Source organism: Oryctolagus cuniculus, chromosome 4 (assembly GCF_964237555.1).
Source record: "Oryctolagus cuniculus chromosome 4, mOryCun1.1, whole genome shotgun sequence".
NCBI classification, from domain to species: domain Eukaryota; kingdom Metazoa; phylum Chordata; class Mammalia; order Lagomorpha; family Leporidae; genus Oryctolagus; species Oryctolagus cuniculus.
This window is the reverse complement of record NC_091435.1, coordinates 106505047-106524419: the sequence shown is the minus strand read 5'-3', so window position 1 is coordinate 106524419 and position 19373 is coordinate 106505047. Positions and strand designations below refer to the sequence as shown.

At 37.0% G+C, this 19373-nt stretch overlaps 1 protein-coding gene across 10 annotated transcripts in view; it reads left to right on the top strand.

Moving 5' to 3' along the window:
• NLGN1 (neuroligin 1) overlaps positions 1 to 19373 on the top strand; it is a 926201-nt gene that overhangs the window by 171974 nt on the left and 734854 nt on the right. For 3 of the 10 annotated variants that reach the window (XM_051859140.2, XM_051859139.2, XM_051859133.2), the window contains exon 1: positions 16337 to 17006. The exons of 2 other annotated variants lie outside the window; for them this stretch is intronic. The gene's annotated coding sequence lies outside the window, so the exon portion shown is untranslated. Of the gene's footprint in view, positions 1 to 16335; positions 17007 to 19373 lie in introns of those variants that run through there. 5 more of the 10 variants (XM_051859141.2, XM_017346922.3, XM_051859137.2 and 2 more) reach the window with 4 other exon arrangements.

The following is a 19373-nucleotide window of genomic DNA, read 5'->3' as shown; positions in this document are numbered from 1 at the left end:
GAAACTTTATTTTGTTGCAGTGGCTTCATTAACATAAATAGAAATAAGAGAGGGATATACACATTCAGAGAAGTAAAATCTTTAACCTTTTGAATGATTGATTGCTTTTTTTTTTTTAACTTATTTGAGAGGCACAGAGGCAGAGAGAGAGAGACAGACAGATGACAGACAACCCCCTCCTCAATCCCTTGATTCATTCCCCAGTGCCTCGCACAGCCAAGAGCTAGGAACTCAATTCAGGTTTCCTACGTGGGTAGTAGGAACTCAGACACATGAACATCACCTGCTGCTTTCCAAGGTGACCTGGAAATGGAGGTGGAGCCAGCACTCAGATCCATACACTTCTATATGGGATGTGAACATGCCAAGAAGCATCTGCTAGACCAAACACCCACTCCTGCATTTTTATCTCGTATAATCATAGCACAATATCTGATTCTATTTCTTTAATTTATACATCATTTCTGTCTTGCTATATAATTTCTGTGTTAATATATAATCTCCTAAAATATTTATCAAGTATATTTAATTAAATATTCCAGCACTTCTGTATATTTTGATTATTTCTAGTTTTGTTTTAGATTATTGCAAGGAGCATCTCCCCATATATAGAATTTTCTATTTTGGAACTATTTCTTTGCATTAAATTTCTGGTGAAAGAATAAATTGTTAGGCTAAATTTACCTCCAATAAAAACCTATGGAGGAAAGAAGAAATATTTTCCTTCCAGTAAAGAAATAGACTAAGCAAAAAACTCTGAAGCCAAATTGAAATAATGACAATTATTGATTTACCATATTTCATGAATGATCAAAACAGTATTCTCTTGTTTTTCATTTTAATTGACAAAGATTGCATGTCTTTATGCTGTATGGTTTTATGATTATATATTTTGAAATATGTATATTGTAGAATAGCAAAATAAACCTAATTAATGTATACATCACTTCATATACTTTGGATTTATTTGAAGTAAGAACATTTAAAATCTGGCAATTTTCACTTATATAAAACATTGTTTTAATATATTTACAATAGGTACAGATATGTTTTTGGGGAATCCTATTTTTATAATCACTATGTTATATAAGATTAGTTTATTCCTCTTTTCTAAATGAAATTTTTATCCTTTGATCCACAGTGACTTCAACTATTAGAAAACTTGTAAAAAAATAGGCAAAACAAGATAATTTCAGATGGTTAAGGAATTTCCAGAACTTATTTCTTCAACATTATGTATTTTTTTTTTGGTCTGATGTAAAATTACTGTCGCACAATGAAAATTTTATGGTTCTTAAAAAATGTATAAAATTATATTATATCAACAATGAATTTATGCTTTCAATTCTATGATAGAAACATGTTACTATTTTAAAATATGCTATAGTGTACATAATTTTAATAAACTTACTGTTTTCCTTAAAAGCAACAGAAACAAAAGCGACCAAAGAAAAACTCAAGATCGTCAGACTTCATGTAAATATTTCCTCATGGTCTATTATATGCTAGTTCTTGAGTGGGAGATTTCTACCTCATCCTTCTGTTTAAGAATTAATCTACAATCATGTGAATTTGTCTACTCAGGGCTTCTATCAGTTGTTTTGTCTGAATATCCACCTAGTATAGAAGCCGTTTATAAGACATGTTTTCAGATAAGACTATTTTCTTATAACAATAGTCCCTCAAATCTCCTTAAAAGTACAATTTAAACAGTTTTTTTCTTATTTCCTTACTTATCTTTTTCCCCTATTGTGGTTCATTTTCTGTATGTATTTTGTCTTTCATTTCAGTGCTATTAGATTTCATCAAATGCTGGGTTTTTTTGTGTTCTGTTAGATTGTTTAATTTCAGTATCTGGCAAGGCTTTTCTCCTATGGTTATGGGAACTTTTAGGGCTGACAGTCAGAAGTTGTTGAGGATCATAGCTGTTCCTGTTTCCTGGTGATGTGGTACCCACTTTCCTGGACCTCATATCATAATAAGCCACACTCACACTTGCAGTCTGGTATAGTATATACAGCATATATACAGTATATACAGTATAACCCCTAAGATCCACTTCATGTTTTTTTTTTTTTTACAGATTTATTTATTTATTTGAAAGTCAGAGTTCCACAGAAAGAGGAGGAGAGGCAGACAGAGAGAGAGAGAGGTCTTTCATCCATTCGATGGTTCACTCCCCAGTTGGCCACAGTGGCTGGAGTTGTGCCGATCTGAAGCCAGGAGCCAGGAGCCCGGAGCTTCATCGGGGTCTCCCATGTGGGTACAGGGGCTCAAGGACTTGGGCCATTTTCTACTGCTTTCCTAGGCCATAGCAGAGAGCTGGATTGGAAGTGGAGCAGCCAGGTCTCCAACCGGCGCCCATATGGGATGCCAGCATATCAGGCCAGTTAACCCGCTGTGCCATAGCGCCGGCCCCCATGTATCATATCTTGTAATGTCCCACATTCACACTTTTGGTAAGAAATTACTTTAAAAATAGCATTCATTCATTTTTTGTATTTCTCCTTTTAAAAAATTTCTTTTGGGACTTTGAACAGGTTCAGAGTGTTAGGGAACAAACAGAAAATGTAGCTGAAGCTGAGACACTCCCTTAAACAGTGGTGAATAAGAGTGTGTGATAATAATCATATCTTGGCCTTTTGGCTAACATCAAATGAAGAGTGTGATAAGAAATATTCAAATTGTATATGGAGATTACCCCCCACCCCAGTTTAGGGAGCCGTTAGGGTGAGGAGTGGCAGTGAGGAGTGGAGTAGGATGTGTGGTACCATGGAAGCATTGCTGGCTAACTTCATGATTTTTATTTTTATTATTTATTTAAATAGATTAACTTTCTGGGGAAAAACGTCTGAATGTCAGGTACAGTATATGATCTGACAATATGTTGAAACTCATTCTGGGGACTCAGTTACATCGTTTGTAGGAGAAATTCCGTGTGGAGCATCACTAGAACATAGATCAGAATTCATAAAGGCATCTAAGCTGAGTATTCCACAATAGTGACGATGCTCTAACGTGAGGCTTGATGGGTCTCTGGAAGTTAGAAAGGTAAATTGATTGGGAAAGGGGGACCCCTAAGGGAGAGCCTTTTAGACGGTGATAAAACCATGTGTAAAGGTCAAATACTTGAGAGAAAGCGTGGCAGATCTGCAAAATCACAAGTAGCTCAGCACGCTTAATGAAGCCGTGTGAGGCAGGAGAGATGACTGGACAGGAAAGCAGGTGGCCAGCCTGGAGATGTAGCTGAGTCTGTCAACACCCAGGTGATTAGGGGACACTTTAACACAGCGGAAGGAGCATTTGATTAGGAATCCAGAGACCTGAAATCTCTGAGTTAGCTTGGCAGATTCAGTTGATTCCTGGGGCCTCTGCTTCTTATGTCTGAAAGGAGCAGGTGGTTTTTCAAATGGTGCTGCAAGGAGACCCCAGCGTGATGCTACCTGTGGGAATGGAGGATTGTGGAGGACAAGGCTCTCAGACTCTTTCTTGTCTTCTACTACATCAGTTCTAAAATGTTGTGACATGTTTGTTTTAAACACTTTAACAAATCATATTTGAAGGATACAAGACTTCAGTATCTTATGCCTTTCTGTATCCCATACCAATTTAGGAAAAAATATCAATAATTACTACTAGAAAGAACATCGGACCAAAGGTCTGATGTCTACAGTTGACAGCCTTCTGTGTGGACATTAGGGAGTCATTCTTCCTTATTCAGTTTTTCTCAATTATTTAAAAAAGGAATATTACCTGTCCTTGTCTCCAAAGTTTTTTTTTTTTAATTTAAAAGTCAAATTAAATATATTGAAGTGCTTAGTGAACAGTAAAGTACTTTACAAATTACTGCTATTCTTAAGGAAAATATTACCTAAGCTGAAAAGTATTTCTATGTATAAGAAGTTCTTATATAAAAGATGCCCTTGGTATGATGGATTTGATTATTTGATGGAGGTGTCAATCACACTTCTTGGGTCACATTTTTCTTAGCTCAAGTTCCCCTACATAGAAGTGAGATAAAAATCTGTATACTGGACAGTTTTCTCTCTAGCTTTAAAGACTTATCAAAACGAGCTTTATTAGAAGAAAATATATATTAGTGGTCACTTAAAACTTTATTTTCATTTTATTTGAAAGGTGGAGGAAGAGAGGTCGGGGAGAGAGAGAAAGAGACAGGATATCTTCAGTCTACTAGTTCATTCCCCATACCTGTGCAATTGCCAGGGCTGGGCCAGGCTAAAGCCAGGAACCGAAACTCCATGAAGGTCTTGCTGGTGGGTGGCAAAGACCCATGTAGTCAGGTGATTACTTGCTGCCTCCCAGGGTGCACAGTAAGAGGGAACTGAATCAGAAGCAGTGGAGGTGTGACTTGAACCAGGCCCTTCAATAACCACTTAACTAATAGCCAAATGCTCATCTGTTAATGATCATTTTATACTTCTTTGGAAAGTGATGGCAATATTATGTCCAAGATGTGTCCTTCAGTTATTCCTTAGAGTAGGACCATGCATTGGGTTAGAATACTGTATACTTTAATAGTATGTTCCTTACAGTGCTCTAGAGAGTAGGTTTGGGCGTTTGTGGGTGTTTTTTTTTGGGGGGGGGGGAGGGGTATTTTAATATGGCACTGATAAACCCAGCACCAATTTGTTTTTCAATACTGATTATTCCCAATAGCAAAACTAGACATGTTTTTGGTTAAAAGATCTTTCTCTACCAAGGGTAAACAGTGTGAAAGAATCAAGGATGAGGGGAACAGATAATTCATTCTTCCCACAGAGATGGCAGACCTGCCCAAATTACATGTGAGAAAAGTGAATGTTTTTCTGCCTCTGAGATTTATAACAAAGAATAATTAAGTTAATTAAGTATCTCCCAGATTCTTCTGAAAGCAAATCCAGGGCATGTATTTCCATGATAGTTTCATATTTACTTTGCTATCATTGTATGGAATCTAAAATGCACCTACTGGACCCATGTCCCTAATGGTGGCTACACACAGAAATTCTATGAGCGCTTTAAAAATGTTAGTGACCCAGACTTAGCTCCAAGGATTCTAATTTAACTGGTCTTTGCATTGTAGTGATGGTAGTGGTGGTGACAAACATTGTTATTTTTAATCGTCCTCTGTGATATTCTAGTAAAAAACCATGGTGAGAAACACCAGTTCTGGTAATAATTAGCAGATAAATGATTTCCTTTTATTTGTATTATCAAAGATTATTTTGGAGTCACCATGAAGAATGGATTGGAGGAAAATTAGATAGAGATATGAGGCCAGCGAGGAGGCTGGAGGAGCCATGGAGGTACAAACCAACGTGAGTCCTTGTTGGAAATTCCTAGTATTGCTTGTGATTCCTGGGTAAATCTTGTTACCACTTCCTCTCTGATGTACTTTCTTGACCTTAGTTGGCCCTTCTGTTTTATTCTACTGATCACACTCCCTTGGTGCTTCTCGCTGCAACTTTCTCTGTTGTTCTCATTATGATTTCAAACACAGATAACCAGGGGTACCTGCTGAGAACCTAGAATCCTGACTGAGGCAGCCTGGGTATTGTCTTTCACTTGACTACTTATTTCAGGAAGATTTTTCTAGCTGCTCGTAAGTTGCACTCTCAGCAGTGCCCTCATCTTGCAGTGTCGTACTCTCTTGCCTCGGTATATAGCTTAGTTTCACTTAAGGGTAAAACCACTGTCTTCCTCAATGAGGAGATACCCTCTCCTATGGCTCCTAGAACACTCAGCAGCCTTGGCCCTATGGCAGGCAAGATAGCTAATGTGAACTGAAATCCTGGTGTTATTGTTGCCTGGAAGAAGTGCTTGGGGCAGCCCATCTCAAGGAGGTGATCTCTGTTTTAGGAAGGCAACTCAACGCTCTGTTCTGTTTATATTAACTCCTGAACATTGAGGCGCTCCTTTGTATCTCGTTGTGTAGCTCTGACTTTATCACCCATCACAGTGAACAAGAGACACAGGAGACTTGGATTTAAACTCAATTGCCAATCTCAGTTTAATCTATTATTATTAGTGCCAAAGCACTTAGTGTTGCTGGGTTTCAGATTTCTGACTTATAAATATAGAAAATATTTTGTATATACCCTTTAAACTTGAAAGATACACGTAAGTAAAACAACCAAGTACAATATTGATACAGGGAATGCATTACACCAATGAAGATAACATTATTTCTGTTAAGTTTGCATTCATTCAAGTCTTCTGAGAGAGCAAATCAGTAGGTAAAAATGTCAGTCTTTTTAATAGCCAAATGAGATACATGTATTGCTATTTATATTATGCACTTTATAAATTGAATATATTCACTTAATTCAATATATTTAATATATAATTTGTCATCATACTTCATGTATATTCTATTACATTAAAACAAGCTACATAGAGGGTGAGAGAAAAAACAGGAAGGAGGCAGCCTATTATGCGTTCTTACTCTTTCTTATGATATTGTCTATTACCTTTCCTTCCTAGTCCGGTGCTTCTTTTGCAATTTTAATTTTATTATTTTGAAAGTCATAGAAGCATTCAAACTGAGGTCTCCCATCCACTGGTTTACTCCCCAAGTACCCATAACAGGCCAGGCTGAGACGTGCTAAAGCCAAGAGCCAGGAACTCAGTCCAGGTTTCCCCCATGGGTTGAAGGGACACAAGTACTTGAGGAATCATGGATGTCTCCAGGGAATGCATTAGAAGGAAGCTGAAATCTGGAACAGAGCTGAGATTTGAAGCCAGCCACTCCGGTATGGAATGCAGGGTTCCCAAGCAGTGACTTTGCTGCCCCAGATGCCTGCCTTGTGAGCCAACTCTCTCCTCATTCCCCTACTCTGGTTCTTAATGTATTTGGGTATTTGGCATGAGACAAGGTAGAGAAAGATTTTCTGATTTTGTCAGGATTAGAAGACAAAAAAGCTGAAAGAATATTTCCTTTATACAATAGAAGTTCATTTGAAATGGATGCAGTTAAACTTAAGACTGATGTTAAATTGTAGTTTGATTAATTTGTTTTAAATTTAGACTAATTTTGAAGTTTTATTGAATGCACACTATATTTAATGCAACGTTCTTTGTAACAGTTAAATAATAGCAATAATAAATAACTTATGATTAACAAAAATATAGTTGATTAATTACACAGAAGTATTTGTATAACAGGGAGTAAGTTAAACATAAGGAGACATTGATTTTTGTATTGCACCAGGGAACACAGAGAGAAATTTGATAACAATGATTAAATTAATTTAAAGTTTAGTATTTAAATAATTTAGATCAAACTCCTTATTAATAATTTGAGCAAGCATCATTGGAAACAACAATTGCAAAAACAGTTAATGGTTTTAAATAATCTATTTAGAAATCTCTGATTTCATTCAGGCTCCTGCCTCAGCTTCTCATTCATACTCACCATTAGACTAATTTGTTTAATTGACAGCTCATTATAAAACAAATTTCATTAGAATTTTAATCCTCAAGAAAAGAAAAAGAGAACATCAAAGAACATTCATTGAATGCTACAATACAATGTTGATTCAAATTTCAGAAGATCTATTCAACTGCACCATTAATCAGCACATAGAATACGTTTTTGTCCATAAGAAAATGAGTGTTCTACAAAAGGCCTTAGATAAAGTCAAAATGAACAATGATGATCATATTTTTGATCTGCCATTCCACTAATTTTAATAAAAATTTTTATGTTGATTTGACATATACTTAGCCTATACAAGTAAGCATTAGTTCTAGAATTTCAGTTAATGTCAAGATGAATAGACTTTAGTTTCTACAATCCTGCTTGAAAATCAGGACCACTGGGGCCAGCTCTGTGGCATCGCAGGTAAAGCTGTGGGTAAATGCATGTAGTGCCAGCATCCCAGATGAGCTTCGGTTTAGTACCGGCTGCTCCAGCTCCCTGCCAGTGCGCCTGGGAAAGCAATGGAAGATGGCCCAAGTACGTGGGCCGCTTCATCCACATGGGATACCTGGAAGAATCTCCTGGCTCCTGTCTTCAAACGGGGTTCAGCCTTAGTCCTGCCATTGAGGCCATCTGGGAAGTGAACCAGAGGATGGAAGATTCTCTCTCTGTCTCTCTAACTCTCTCTGTAACTTTGTCTTTCAAATAAATCTTTAAAAAAATCAGAACACTTAACTGTTTCCTTAACACTTTTCCATGCTGCCTTAAAGATATTAGTTCTAAAAACACATCTTCAAGTATTTTTAGTGTCCTGGAAACCTAAAACTAATTTAAATCACCTTCAGGCTTTCTTATCATTTCTTTGCCATCCTATGCTTCTCCAGTTTGAACATCAGTCTTCTCAATGGAGAAATTGGAAGCGCGATTTAATAGTTCTGCTTTTTTCTTGGTCATTTGTTCATTTTATGTAGTTGACCTCAAGCAATATTATTCTTATGCTTTCTTGGCTATCATTTTGTTGTCAAAATACCAGAGAAAGTCCTTTGTATGAGCATTAGCATTTTTCACAAGCATCAACTAACTCACTGTCATTTGGTAAGAATACCTTCTTTGTGTTCTTGTTTTTTTTTCCCCTAATTTTTCTGTTAAAATATAATTCTGAAGTACAAAGCTATCAGAAAATTACCAGAGCAATGATCCTGATTTCATTAACTGTCTTTATGATTCCTAATCTAGATGGTGATAGAACATTAGAATATAATATATGAAATTTTCACTTTAGGTGGTTTTTTACAGCCTGAAGCTTTACAATCCTAGATTGTTGTCACTACCCATATGTGGCTTCAGAGTTGTTAAAAAGGAATTAGTGAAGATTGAGATGTGTTCTAAGTACAAAAAATACACAGAACTTTGAAGGTATTTGAAAAAATTTTAAAATGCCTCATTAATAAATTTTGAAATTGGGGGCTGGCGCCGTGACTCACTTGGCTAATCCTCCGCCTGTGGCTCCAGAATCCCATATGGGCCCCAGGTTCTAGTCCCAGTTGTTCCTCTTCCAGTCTGGCTCTCTACTGTGGCCCAGGAAGGCAGTGGAGGATGGCCCAAGTGCTTGGGCCCTGCACCCACATAGGAGACCAGGAAGAAGCACCTGGCTCCTGGCTTCGGATCGACACAGCCATTTGGGGGGTGAACCAACAGAAGGAAGACCTTTCTCTCTGTCTCTCCCTTTCACTGTCTGTAGCTCTACCTGTCAAATAAATAAAATTAAAAATCTTAAAAGAAAAGAAATTGATTACATGCTGTAATGATATTTTAGTACTTTTGGGCTAAATAAAATATTACATTTAATTTGACTTGTTTTTTTTTTTTTTTAGGTATAGATCCTAGGGCTTTTAAAATTGCATGGGTATCTAACATTGTTTCTACAGGAAACATTGATTATTCAAAGGATTTTTTAATATTTTTAATTACTTCCTGTTGTTGCTGTAACAAATTTATATCAAGCAACATAAATTTATGAAGTTAACATTCGCAAAGTTAGAAATGAGGAAGTCAGAAAGCTGAGCTTGATTGGCAATGACTGCGTTGTTGCTCTTGCTTTCTGGTCCCTTTCTCCATCTTCTAAGCAAGGTGTATGAGGTTTGCTAATCTCCATCTCCCTCACTCTGGCTGGCTCCCCTCTCCCCCACACTCCCATCTTTGGTTCAGTTATTGCCTTTCTTGTTCTGAGTATGTCCCCTCTGCCCCCCTCTAATAGACTCTTAGAGTAACATTGGATCCATCTGACTGATCCAAAACTCCCCAGCCCAGGATCCCTTACATCTGTAAAGTCCCTTTTACTTGTAAAGCAACATACTCATAGATTCCCAAGATCAGGATCTGGACATCCTTGCAGAGACAGTATTCTGATTGCCATACCAAATATACCTAGTGTTGTGCTCTCTTAGTTTGTTGGTTCATTACAATTTTTAAAACTTGGTTGTGGTCAAATATTTTAAGCACTTTGAAGCTTTGACACCATCTGACAATGCTAAAAAGCAACCATTTGGAAATAGCCTGGCAAACTGGCTTTCCATCTAGCAATGCCACTGACCTTGGTGTTACCTTAGTTAAGTCATTTATGTTCTTGGGCTTGCTTTATTTAGCAAAAGGAGATCTTTGGAGTCTACAAAAGCTCTATAAAAATGCAATTCGTTGGGCTATCATTCAAATACACTCTTATTGTTTTAGGTTAGTTTGAGGCCTGGTAACATGAGTTGCATCTTTAAGATGTTTCTTATGTCTTCACCAAATTTAAGAATGATGAAAGCATCAATTGTGAATTCTTTCAATGTATAATATATAAGCCAGGATTTATGTTCTCAATCCATCATATAATTAGATAAAATTTCTGTTAAATTGTAAAGTATCTATTCTGGTATTCTGTCAGTTGTAACTTACAAGAAATTTTGCTCTGAACTTTTTTGACATTTACGTTCTCTATGTAATCCACTTAAGCTTTTACCTTTTAAAAATCACTATTACCCTTTTTCTGTCTCTCCCTTCTCCTTAGTATAAATTAGAAATAAAAGTTTGAGATTTTGTTTTTTTACAAGAAAACATCATGTATTAGCTTGCTTATCTCTAGGGAAGTTTAGAAATGTTTTAGAGAAAAGAACACAATTCTCAGACTGAATGAAGCCTCGGAATGTTAGAATTAGCAGTTGAAGGGTTGCACAGCTTCTGCTTGTTTTTTGTTTCCAGGTCATCAGAAATAATTTTAATTACATATAAAAAGAAGGCAAACTCTAAATCTAAACACAAATGATTTTATGAAAAATTTATCCTTATACATTCATGACCTAATTCTCCATCTTGATATAAAGAGGCAGATTGATATGCTCATAGATGGGTAGATGATAGATGAACAGAGAAAGATCCATTTCTTTGGGAAATTTCATTTTAAAGTTTCCTTTATTTAATATTTTAGAAAATGATGAAGCTGAGTATTTTGGGACAGGTAGGAGATACTCATTAAATCACTAATTGAACAATAATGAAAAGCCAGGCTAGTATTTACCTTTAGTTGTGTAATTAGCATAAAATCCTATTTAGAAAAGGTACAGTATGCATCTTATGTCTGTGAAGTCAATGAGATGGCAAAGCCTATGGGATATAACTAAACTTTCCTTCCCAGCTTCAACTACAGAACATTAATTTTCATATGGCTTTCCCATAATTAGGTCAAATTTTACTGCAAATTTTGCTAATACTGGAAACATAGACTCAAATATACCAATATTCTAGAGTAAATTCTAATGGATAAGGTCCACTAGGACGCTTTTGTGGTTTTGTTTCTTCATTACTAGAGGAATACTTAAGATAATGTTATATAATTTTAACTTAATCCAGAATGTTGCAATGGATTAAAATCAGTCCTGTCATGATAGTGTCCAAAGCAGCTAAAATAATAAGAAAACCTTCTCTTAATGAGAAGGACAGTATATGTACTCTTCTATCTCACAAATATTACACAAAAATTGACATCCAAATATACATGAAATATTTTGCAAAGTAATAATGTTGGTCTTTGAAAATTTACTTTTAAGTCAAGAATAATTATATAAGCTAAAGTATAAATGACAGATATTAAAGAACTTTAAAAAGAAAATAGATCATTAAATATTAGCATAATAGCATCAGTATTTGGAAGTTTTAAACAGGTCAAAATGACTTAAATTTGTTTTGGAAAACCTGGATTTGTTTCCAACCTCAGCCCCTCAAGAGTTCCTTTGAAAAAATGTATTGCCATCTCAACACAACCCTGATGAAGAAGCATCATACCTAAGTGTGGCATTCTCACCCAAAAATATCCAGTCTTGATCATTACTTCCTTGGTTTCCATTGCCAGTCTTTAGTCTGTGAATCTAAAGATGCATCTGGTATATTTAGCTTCCAGCAGGTGTGTTCTCTCAATACATACCTGAAATACTCAGTATCAGTCAAGAGTTTTAAGTAGTGTTTTCTAATTAAGCAGGATCGTGTGAGCAGATTCTTCCCTGTAGAAAGAACCTCTTCATAAACAGCCAACTTTGCAGTAGTTAGGCCTTGTAATGTTGCAACACTTTTTATTTTTATGCCTTTGAAAATTCCCAAATGCTATTCATTGAGATTCGAGTCTTGAGCACTTAATATGAGTTTACATCAGGGAAGTGCTGAAGACAGTAAAGGAAAAAAATTTTTCTCCAGACGTGCTTTAGAAATCTGTTTTACAATATTTTACAAGTTGCTTCTGTTTTGCAGACATTGAGTGTTAGTGTTTCACAGCATCCTAAAATATTTACCACGATCCAGGATGTAATTGATTTGATCTAGTCCTAAAAGATTAACATTTATGTTATTTATCAACAAAAAGCTCTTCGTTCTTTTCATATCAACTCCTTTGTATTAAAACAATAAGTACTTTTTCTTCTGTTTGTTAGTAGAATCATGCAGTTTCTTCTCATGATCCATTCAGAATTAATCAATTGCTTTTTATCTGGGATGGAAATCAAAACAGGAGTTCTAATCTCACCACTGTTTTTACCGCAGGTGAAGTTTTAGAGACAGAGATATAAATTGGAATCCCTATAGTACCAGGTTTGCAGATGTCAGCTTTTCATTTCCCATTAGTCATAGTAATTTTCACTTCTCTAGTAATTGCATTTCTGAGAGATTAGCAAACCCATTCAATACAGAAAATAAATTTGTTTTCTTTGTATACCATTGGTTATTTCATGTAAGTCATCATTTGCTAATAATCATTTGTATATGAAGTACACAAATATTAAGTTTCTTTCTGGTCTGTAAAATAAATCATCAGGCAGAGAAATGAGTTTGGTTGTCATTTTTCCCCTCAGACTTCTTTTCCTCTAGTCCTGCTTATCTTTCTACTGCTATTTTTACTTTTCTTCCTTCATGGACCACCGTAACCTGTCAACCCAATTTGCACCTAAACACACTGAAAATGGACCTTCGGTTTTATATTAATAGCTCAAACCTGTTCAGTATGGATGTTAATTTGTTAATTCAAAATGCTATCTACCAAACATTTATAATCAACAAATCATTTAGCAATAGTAAAATGAGGCTTTATGATGGTGCGTTGTTTCAAAGTCAACTCTCTGATGATATAGTTCTGGATTGTGCACACTATTCAAAGGAAGTATTCAGTGAGTGGTTACTCAAGTTTCTGTCTCTCCAATTTTCAGAAATAACACTTTTACTTTCTCCCTTTGTGTGTTCAATCATCAGAAGAAATTAAATTCTCATCACTGTTTGCTTATTACAAAGCTGCTTTGATTATTTGCCAGGAACTCTGTTCTGAGTGGTTGAACAAAGCATTGTTTGACCAGTCACTTAGACATCTTTCCTGAGTCCAACATGAGTTTGAGTAGTGTTAGCTGCTTATTCTACTTCTGAGTGTGGGTTCTAAAAAAGTTCTTTCCTAATATTTAATGTCTTATATTTCTCATGAAATATTTAAAAACACCTTCTAGTAAATTTTGAAGTGAGAGCTCCAATTCTTGGATTTCATATCAACAACCCCCCATTAGAATTCATACACATATATATTTTAATTATTCTGGAAGAATTTTCATTTCATTGTAGTTTGGTTTAGGGCTGCTGTGGCTTTGGGAGTTTCTACTTAACTGCTCAGACTCAACATGATCCTTTGATTGTCTGTCTCACAGTTTCAGAGGCCCTATTACTATTTGTGAGATCAAAGGAAAATACAAGAAAGAGCTAGTTGAGGGTTACAATTTTTTCCTGTTTCAGCCACATTTTTCTCATTTATTTGGTGATTTTGCTTACTAGCTGGAAATTCTAATACTCATTATAGAAATAAATGAATGTCAATTCATTTCACTTCTTGAAAAATGCAGTAGTATAGATTTGTTTTAAATTCTCTAATAAAAGCATTATGAGAAATTGTAAACTCCCATAGTATTTTCCATGTCACCTAATCATTAATAGAATTAAAAATTTTTATAACACTTTGAGTTCATGAAAATCATTCTGTAAATCTTTCATTTTAATGAAGCATTTCAGGAATGCTAACAATTTATATAGTGATATATAAATATCTGTGAACTCAAGCTGGCAAAATAAAGTGCTGCAGATTCATTGGAGGCTTCCCATGATGGCTTCCCAATTCCATTGCTGCTTCCCTTCCCAAGGAGAGTCTGATTTTATGCTTCTCATTATCATGTATATACGCTTGCTACATATGCATATGCTCAAAGATAGTGTATGTATAGAAGTATTTTGCATGTTTTAAAACTATGTATAAATGGTATTCTCTTACAGGCATTTTTCTGTTGCATGATTTTTTAGGGGGAGTGCTCACATTATATTTTTGAAATTCATCCACTCTCAAGTAGCTATGATACACTCATTCTTTTGTACTGTTTCTAGCATTGCTGTATGTGAATATAATAAAAAGTTCTTGTTTATTTATTTATCTGAAAGTGTTTAGATTGTTTCTCATTTTTCGGCTCCTTTAAGAAAATTCTGCAATGGATATTTTTAGTGGAAAGGCTGGATCTTAGTAGATGAGAATCTTCAACGTGTGCTAAAGTGCTTTCTGAAGCTGTTATATCATTATATACACTCCATAGTTTCTCCACATACTCACCAATTTTTGGTATTGTAAATTTGGATTTATAAATGTTTGCCAATTTCAGAACTGTTAAATTCCTCATTTTAAATTGCATTTCTCTAAAATAAGGAGATTGAATGGTTTTCAGATGTTAATTGATCATTTAAAAATCCTCTCCTGCCAACTGACTGTTCATCTTTTTAGGCTATTTTTATTTTTAAATATATTTATGAGAGATTTTATGTACTTTATTTTTTATTTATTGTTTAACAAATCCTACTCTTCCGATCTACTCAAAATCACAAAGATAGTTTCTTCTTTAGGTCTTTAACCTTCCTTAAATACATACTTTGATGTGAAGAGATCCCAAATTATCATTTTTTCATATGCATAATCTATTGCCTGGATAATTCATCTTTCCTCACTGCTCTCTAATGCCACCTGTTATTCCATAAATTCGTGGATATATTTTTGGGCTTTCTATCCTGTTTTGTTGCACTAATTTCTCTTTGAAGAAAGCTCATTGTGTTAATTACTGTCATTTGTATTAAGACTTAATAGTTCATATGGAAACTCCCTGAACCTTGTTCTTCTGATGGTATTGACAGTTTTTTATCCTCTGCTCTCACAAGAACAATTTGGAATTAACTTTTTAGAATCCATGAAAACTTAGTGAGATTTTAATAATAATTAGAGTAGTTTCATGGGTTAATTTAGAATATTGAGCTTCCCATCCAGGAACATGTATATGTGTTAGTTTATGTGAACTCACCCCTTTATTTTAATAGATAAATTATCCATGGGCCAGAAATGATTGCTCAAAGTGACACAGCCAATTAATAGCAGAACTATTGGTAGAAGGAAAGTCTCTCGACTGTTTAGCAGCTCATACACTAAAAAGACTTAATTAGTGAGTTAAGAAAGAAGATCTTCAAGTCCTTGCAGCTAGGGAACCCATCAGCATGAAAGTGAGTCCACCTTCTCTATTTTACAAGGCCCTGGATAATCAGTGAGTGCTCAGAGGGCTTATTAGAGATGCAAATTCTTGGCCCCTCCCTGATCCTTCAGAATCAGAGTTTCATTTTAAAAAGATTGCTAGACACAGTTTGCGGGCATTTGTGAAGTATTGCTTGCAAGCCAGTCTCCTTTTCCCTGACACTGTCAAAAATGCTAGCAGCAATCTTGAAGTCATTGAATTCCACAGGCTTCAGGTGGTCACCATTGAGGCTTGTGGGAAGACCTTTAGGCCTTGCTCTTTGACAACAGGCTTACCTGTTTTGCTGAATGAACATGGAAAAGTCCAAAATTAGGAAATATTGCCCCCAAATTGTATTTTCATAATCACATCCCCGAAAAAGTGACAAAATGTTGAGTTTGTCTAAAAGAAGCGTATCTTAGGAAGACTGAATTTTCTTTGGATATCTGTAGTTACTCAGGAAGCAAATCCATTGGCTTTGAAATCACTCCTTCAAACTGACACTGTAGCTACTAAATGCCATTGGGGGAAAATGTGTACAGAAAAAAAAATAATAAAAAAGACTGAGGAGACAGAGCCCAGAGATTCAGTCTTTAAGGGTAAAACACAGAAGAAAGATCAGACAACTTATTTCAGGTAGTCACATACTATTCATGTCCATCTCGGTGCAACCTCCTCCTTGTTTAACTATTACAGCAGCCAGTTATCTACAGGGGGAGAAAAAAAGGTGAGGAAAGGGGATGGGGGGGCGGGGGCGGGAAACAGAAGTGCGATCCCTGCAATATCGCCTCAAGCCACTAGGGGTATCTTTGTACCATTTTTCATCCTGCACTGATTTGGAGTAGAAACCTATATTAGGGGAAAACCAGGGTCCTCGGCGTTTTTTGCGAGCAGTGCACCCAGAATCCAAAAAGATTTTTTTAAAAGGGAAAGAAAGAAACCACAGTTCTGTGGGCCCCCCGAACCAGGCTACGAAATCGTTCTACTGGACATCAGCACCGGGAATTCATTTTTGAGGTCAATTTCCAATCGAGATAAATCTATTGGATTAGTAGGATTATCTGATTGCAGCTGAAAGAAGTAACGTTTGATCGTTTGTATTTCTTGCCTGATGGTCGGATTTACATGGAGGTGCCTTTGGGTCCCCAGGAATCTGGATCGTGGCTGCATCTGGAAAGAAAAAAGGATCAATCGACACGTTTTGGAAGTGTCCGTGGGTGAATTAAAAAAAAAAAAAAAAAGGAGGGGGTATAACTGAGGTTGCGGCTGCTTAAAGAAAAAAAAAAAGCCAAAACGAAGCATCTTGAATCCTGAAACAAGAATTCCTGGGTGCTCGAGATTCCCAAAACAAGCGTCCAGAAACTGGTAAATACTTTGCCCATTTAGGCTTGCATTTGACGGCGAAGTGTTGTAGAAACTGCCTCCTTGCATTGCTGGAAGGGGACTGGGGGAAGCGGAGGGGCTCCCTCCGGGGATCTGTCTCATTGAGGGTAAGTTTGCGGCTGTGTTGTGGGGAGGGGGATGCCGGGGCTTGTGTGCCACGGCGCGGAAGGGGCTGCGGACACGGCGCCTGTGAACGCCGAGAGAAGCTGGGGGGTTGTCAAACCACCTCACGCATCTCCGCGGGCATCGGGCATCGCTGGGGAGCTGCCGAGAACGAGCTCCAAACCCTGGTTGTAGCTTCCATGGGGAGGCCAAGCAGCCCTCCAAGCTCTCAACTTTGCCTGGAGGATCTCTCCGTTGGGAGATTCCCTCCCGGATCCGGTGCTTTCTCCTACCGACACTTTAAGGAGGGGAAGGCAGTGCTGCCGTGCAAAACCTGCGAGTGGAGTGCGATGCCCAAGTAGAAATCGCTGTGGCTTTGGCCGCCTTTGCCGCGGCTGCCGTGGTTTCCAGGGGAATTTTGCAGGGAGGATTGGCCATGTTCCTGCTTTCTCCTTCTCCCTCCCTCTCTTTCTTCCGACCCTGTTCTTGCCATCTCTTTCTCTCAACCGGACGCTAAAGGGTTACAGGGTCACCGCCTGGGATTCAGTACAAGTGGGTGACTGGCCACACATGTCTTGCAATTCACTTGCACGACTTTCCATAATACAGTTGGAGGTAACTTTCTTGGAGTTGGAGGAGCCAGAGTCGGCGTCGCAGCCTTGCTGCCCAGGGCCCGGGCTGGGGAGTGCGCCAGGCAGCTGGCTGCATTTCTGATGCATCCCTGCCCTATCTTGCCTCACCACTGACTGGCTTTTCTTTCGGACTGAGCTGTGTGTGCGCGCGTTCTCAGACATTTTCTTGCAGCTGAATTCAGGGAAATGTTTTTTTATTCCAGTACAATTTAAAAATGTTTATAACTCCCAAGAAAACCTCATCTTTATTTGCAGAAGAAAATCGATTTCCGCAGCTATCGTTAAAATTAATCACTCAAATGAATGCCTCCTAGTTGACTTAAAAACTTAAAGTTGCTTTGGAATCCAGAAAAGCCTAGTATTCGGAGTCAATTTTGGAGCCTTCATGGCTTCAGAACAACTCCATCTGACAAATGATTGACTGAAGAGCTGAGTACAGACGTGTTAGGTTTCTGACACCCCCCTCCCCCTTTATATCTTCTGGCACTTCGGTATCATAATTTTAGTTGGCTTTTTTCCTCTGTAAACCAATTTGTTACATTTTAAATTTTTAGATCTTTGAGCACTTGGGGACAAAATGGACATGGATAATTGTTAAAATATAAAACTGCATACTGTACATTTCGATCTTTTGAAGAGAAGTATTAGATATTTTTCAGAGGTTTCTGCTGGCAGATTATGAAATGAATGCAGATACCACTAGGGTGCTAGCATTGAAGTCTCTCCAGGATGTGTGAACTCGTGGAAAGGCAGCTCTTCAATGTCACTGAAGCCTACTCATCCTCCTGTCCTTATCTCAGGGAGCCCAGACACAGCAGACTTTCTGGTTATTCAAGGATGAGTCTCACCAAACTTTGTTCGTGCATTTGCAGGTGCATCTGTGTTTCTTAACCCTAATTCTGAAGCAGGCACATGAATTTTGCATTTCCAAGATGAAATAGCAAAATAGAAACTTTGGCTCTCAAGAATTTTAAAGCAGAAAAGTGAGCTGTTTCTTTTTTTCTGCAGTCTCTCTATAAGCTCTTCTAAAAAATCATGGACATAGCAAGAAGTAGTTTTCACAAGCCCAATGGTGAGGTTAAAGGAAACATATGAGAGACTGGTTTGTCTCTTTTCATGTGTCTAGTCTAACTCATGTGGTTCTGTGCACACTAGAACTGGAAGAATGGATGTTTTGTGTAAGGATACCTTAGTCACTGATCCCAGCCACACAGTCCATAATATTTAATGTTTCCTTTCAAGTTTAATAATACATAAATAATGAACGTAGATGAGACATGGACTTGGATTTCTACTTCTACAGGATATAACTGATGATATAAAAGTAGATGGAGTATTTGAAACATGGAAAAGGAGGCCTCTTTAAAAATTAATTTGCCTGTTTTGGAACCACTGAACCAGTATTCATTGCCTGCACCATAGCACTGAAATGGAAGAGTTAGCTGAACTTGCATTTGTAGTGGCTACAAAATATTTTTGTGTCAAGAATAATTGATGTTTGCTACTCTCTCATCGTGTTATTTTTTGGTAGTGAAAAATGAAAAGTGGAAACTTGACCTACTCTTTGTTGTCGTCTATTGGGGGGCCAGATTCTTTGTTTTCCAAGAAACTCCTTCACTTTAGTGAACTTAGTAGGCAGTAAATCCACTTTGGAAAGCCAATATCAATATTATGAAATTACACACCATTAAATTTTTAGATGTAGCCAGTAAATGAAGAGCAAGATATCAGGTTAGATAA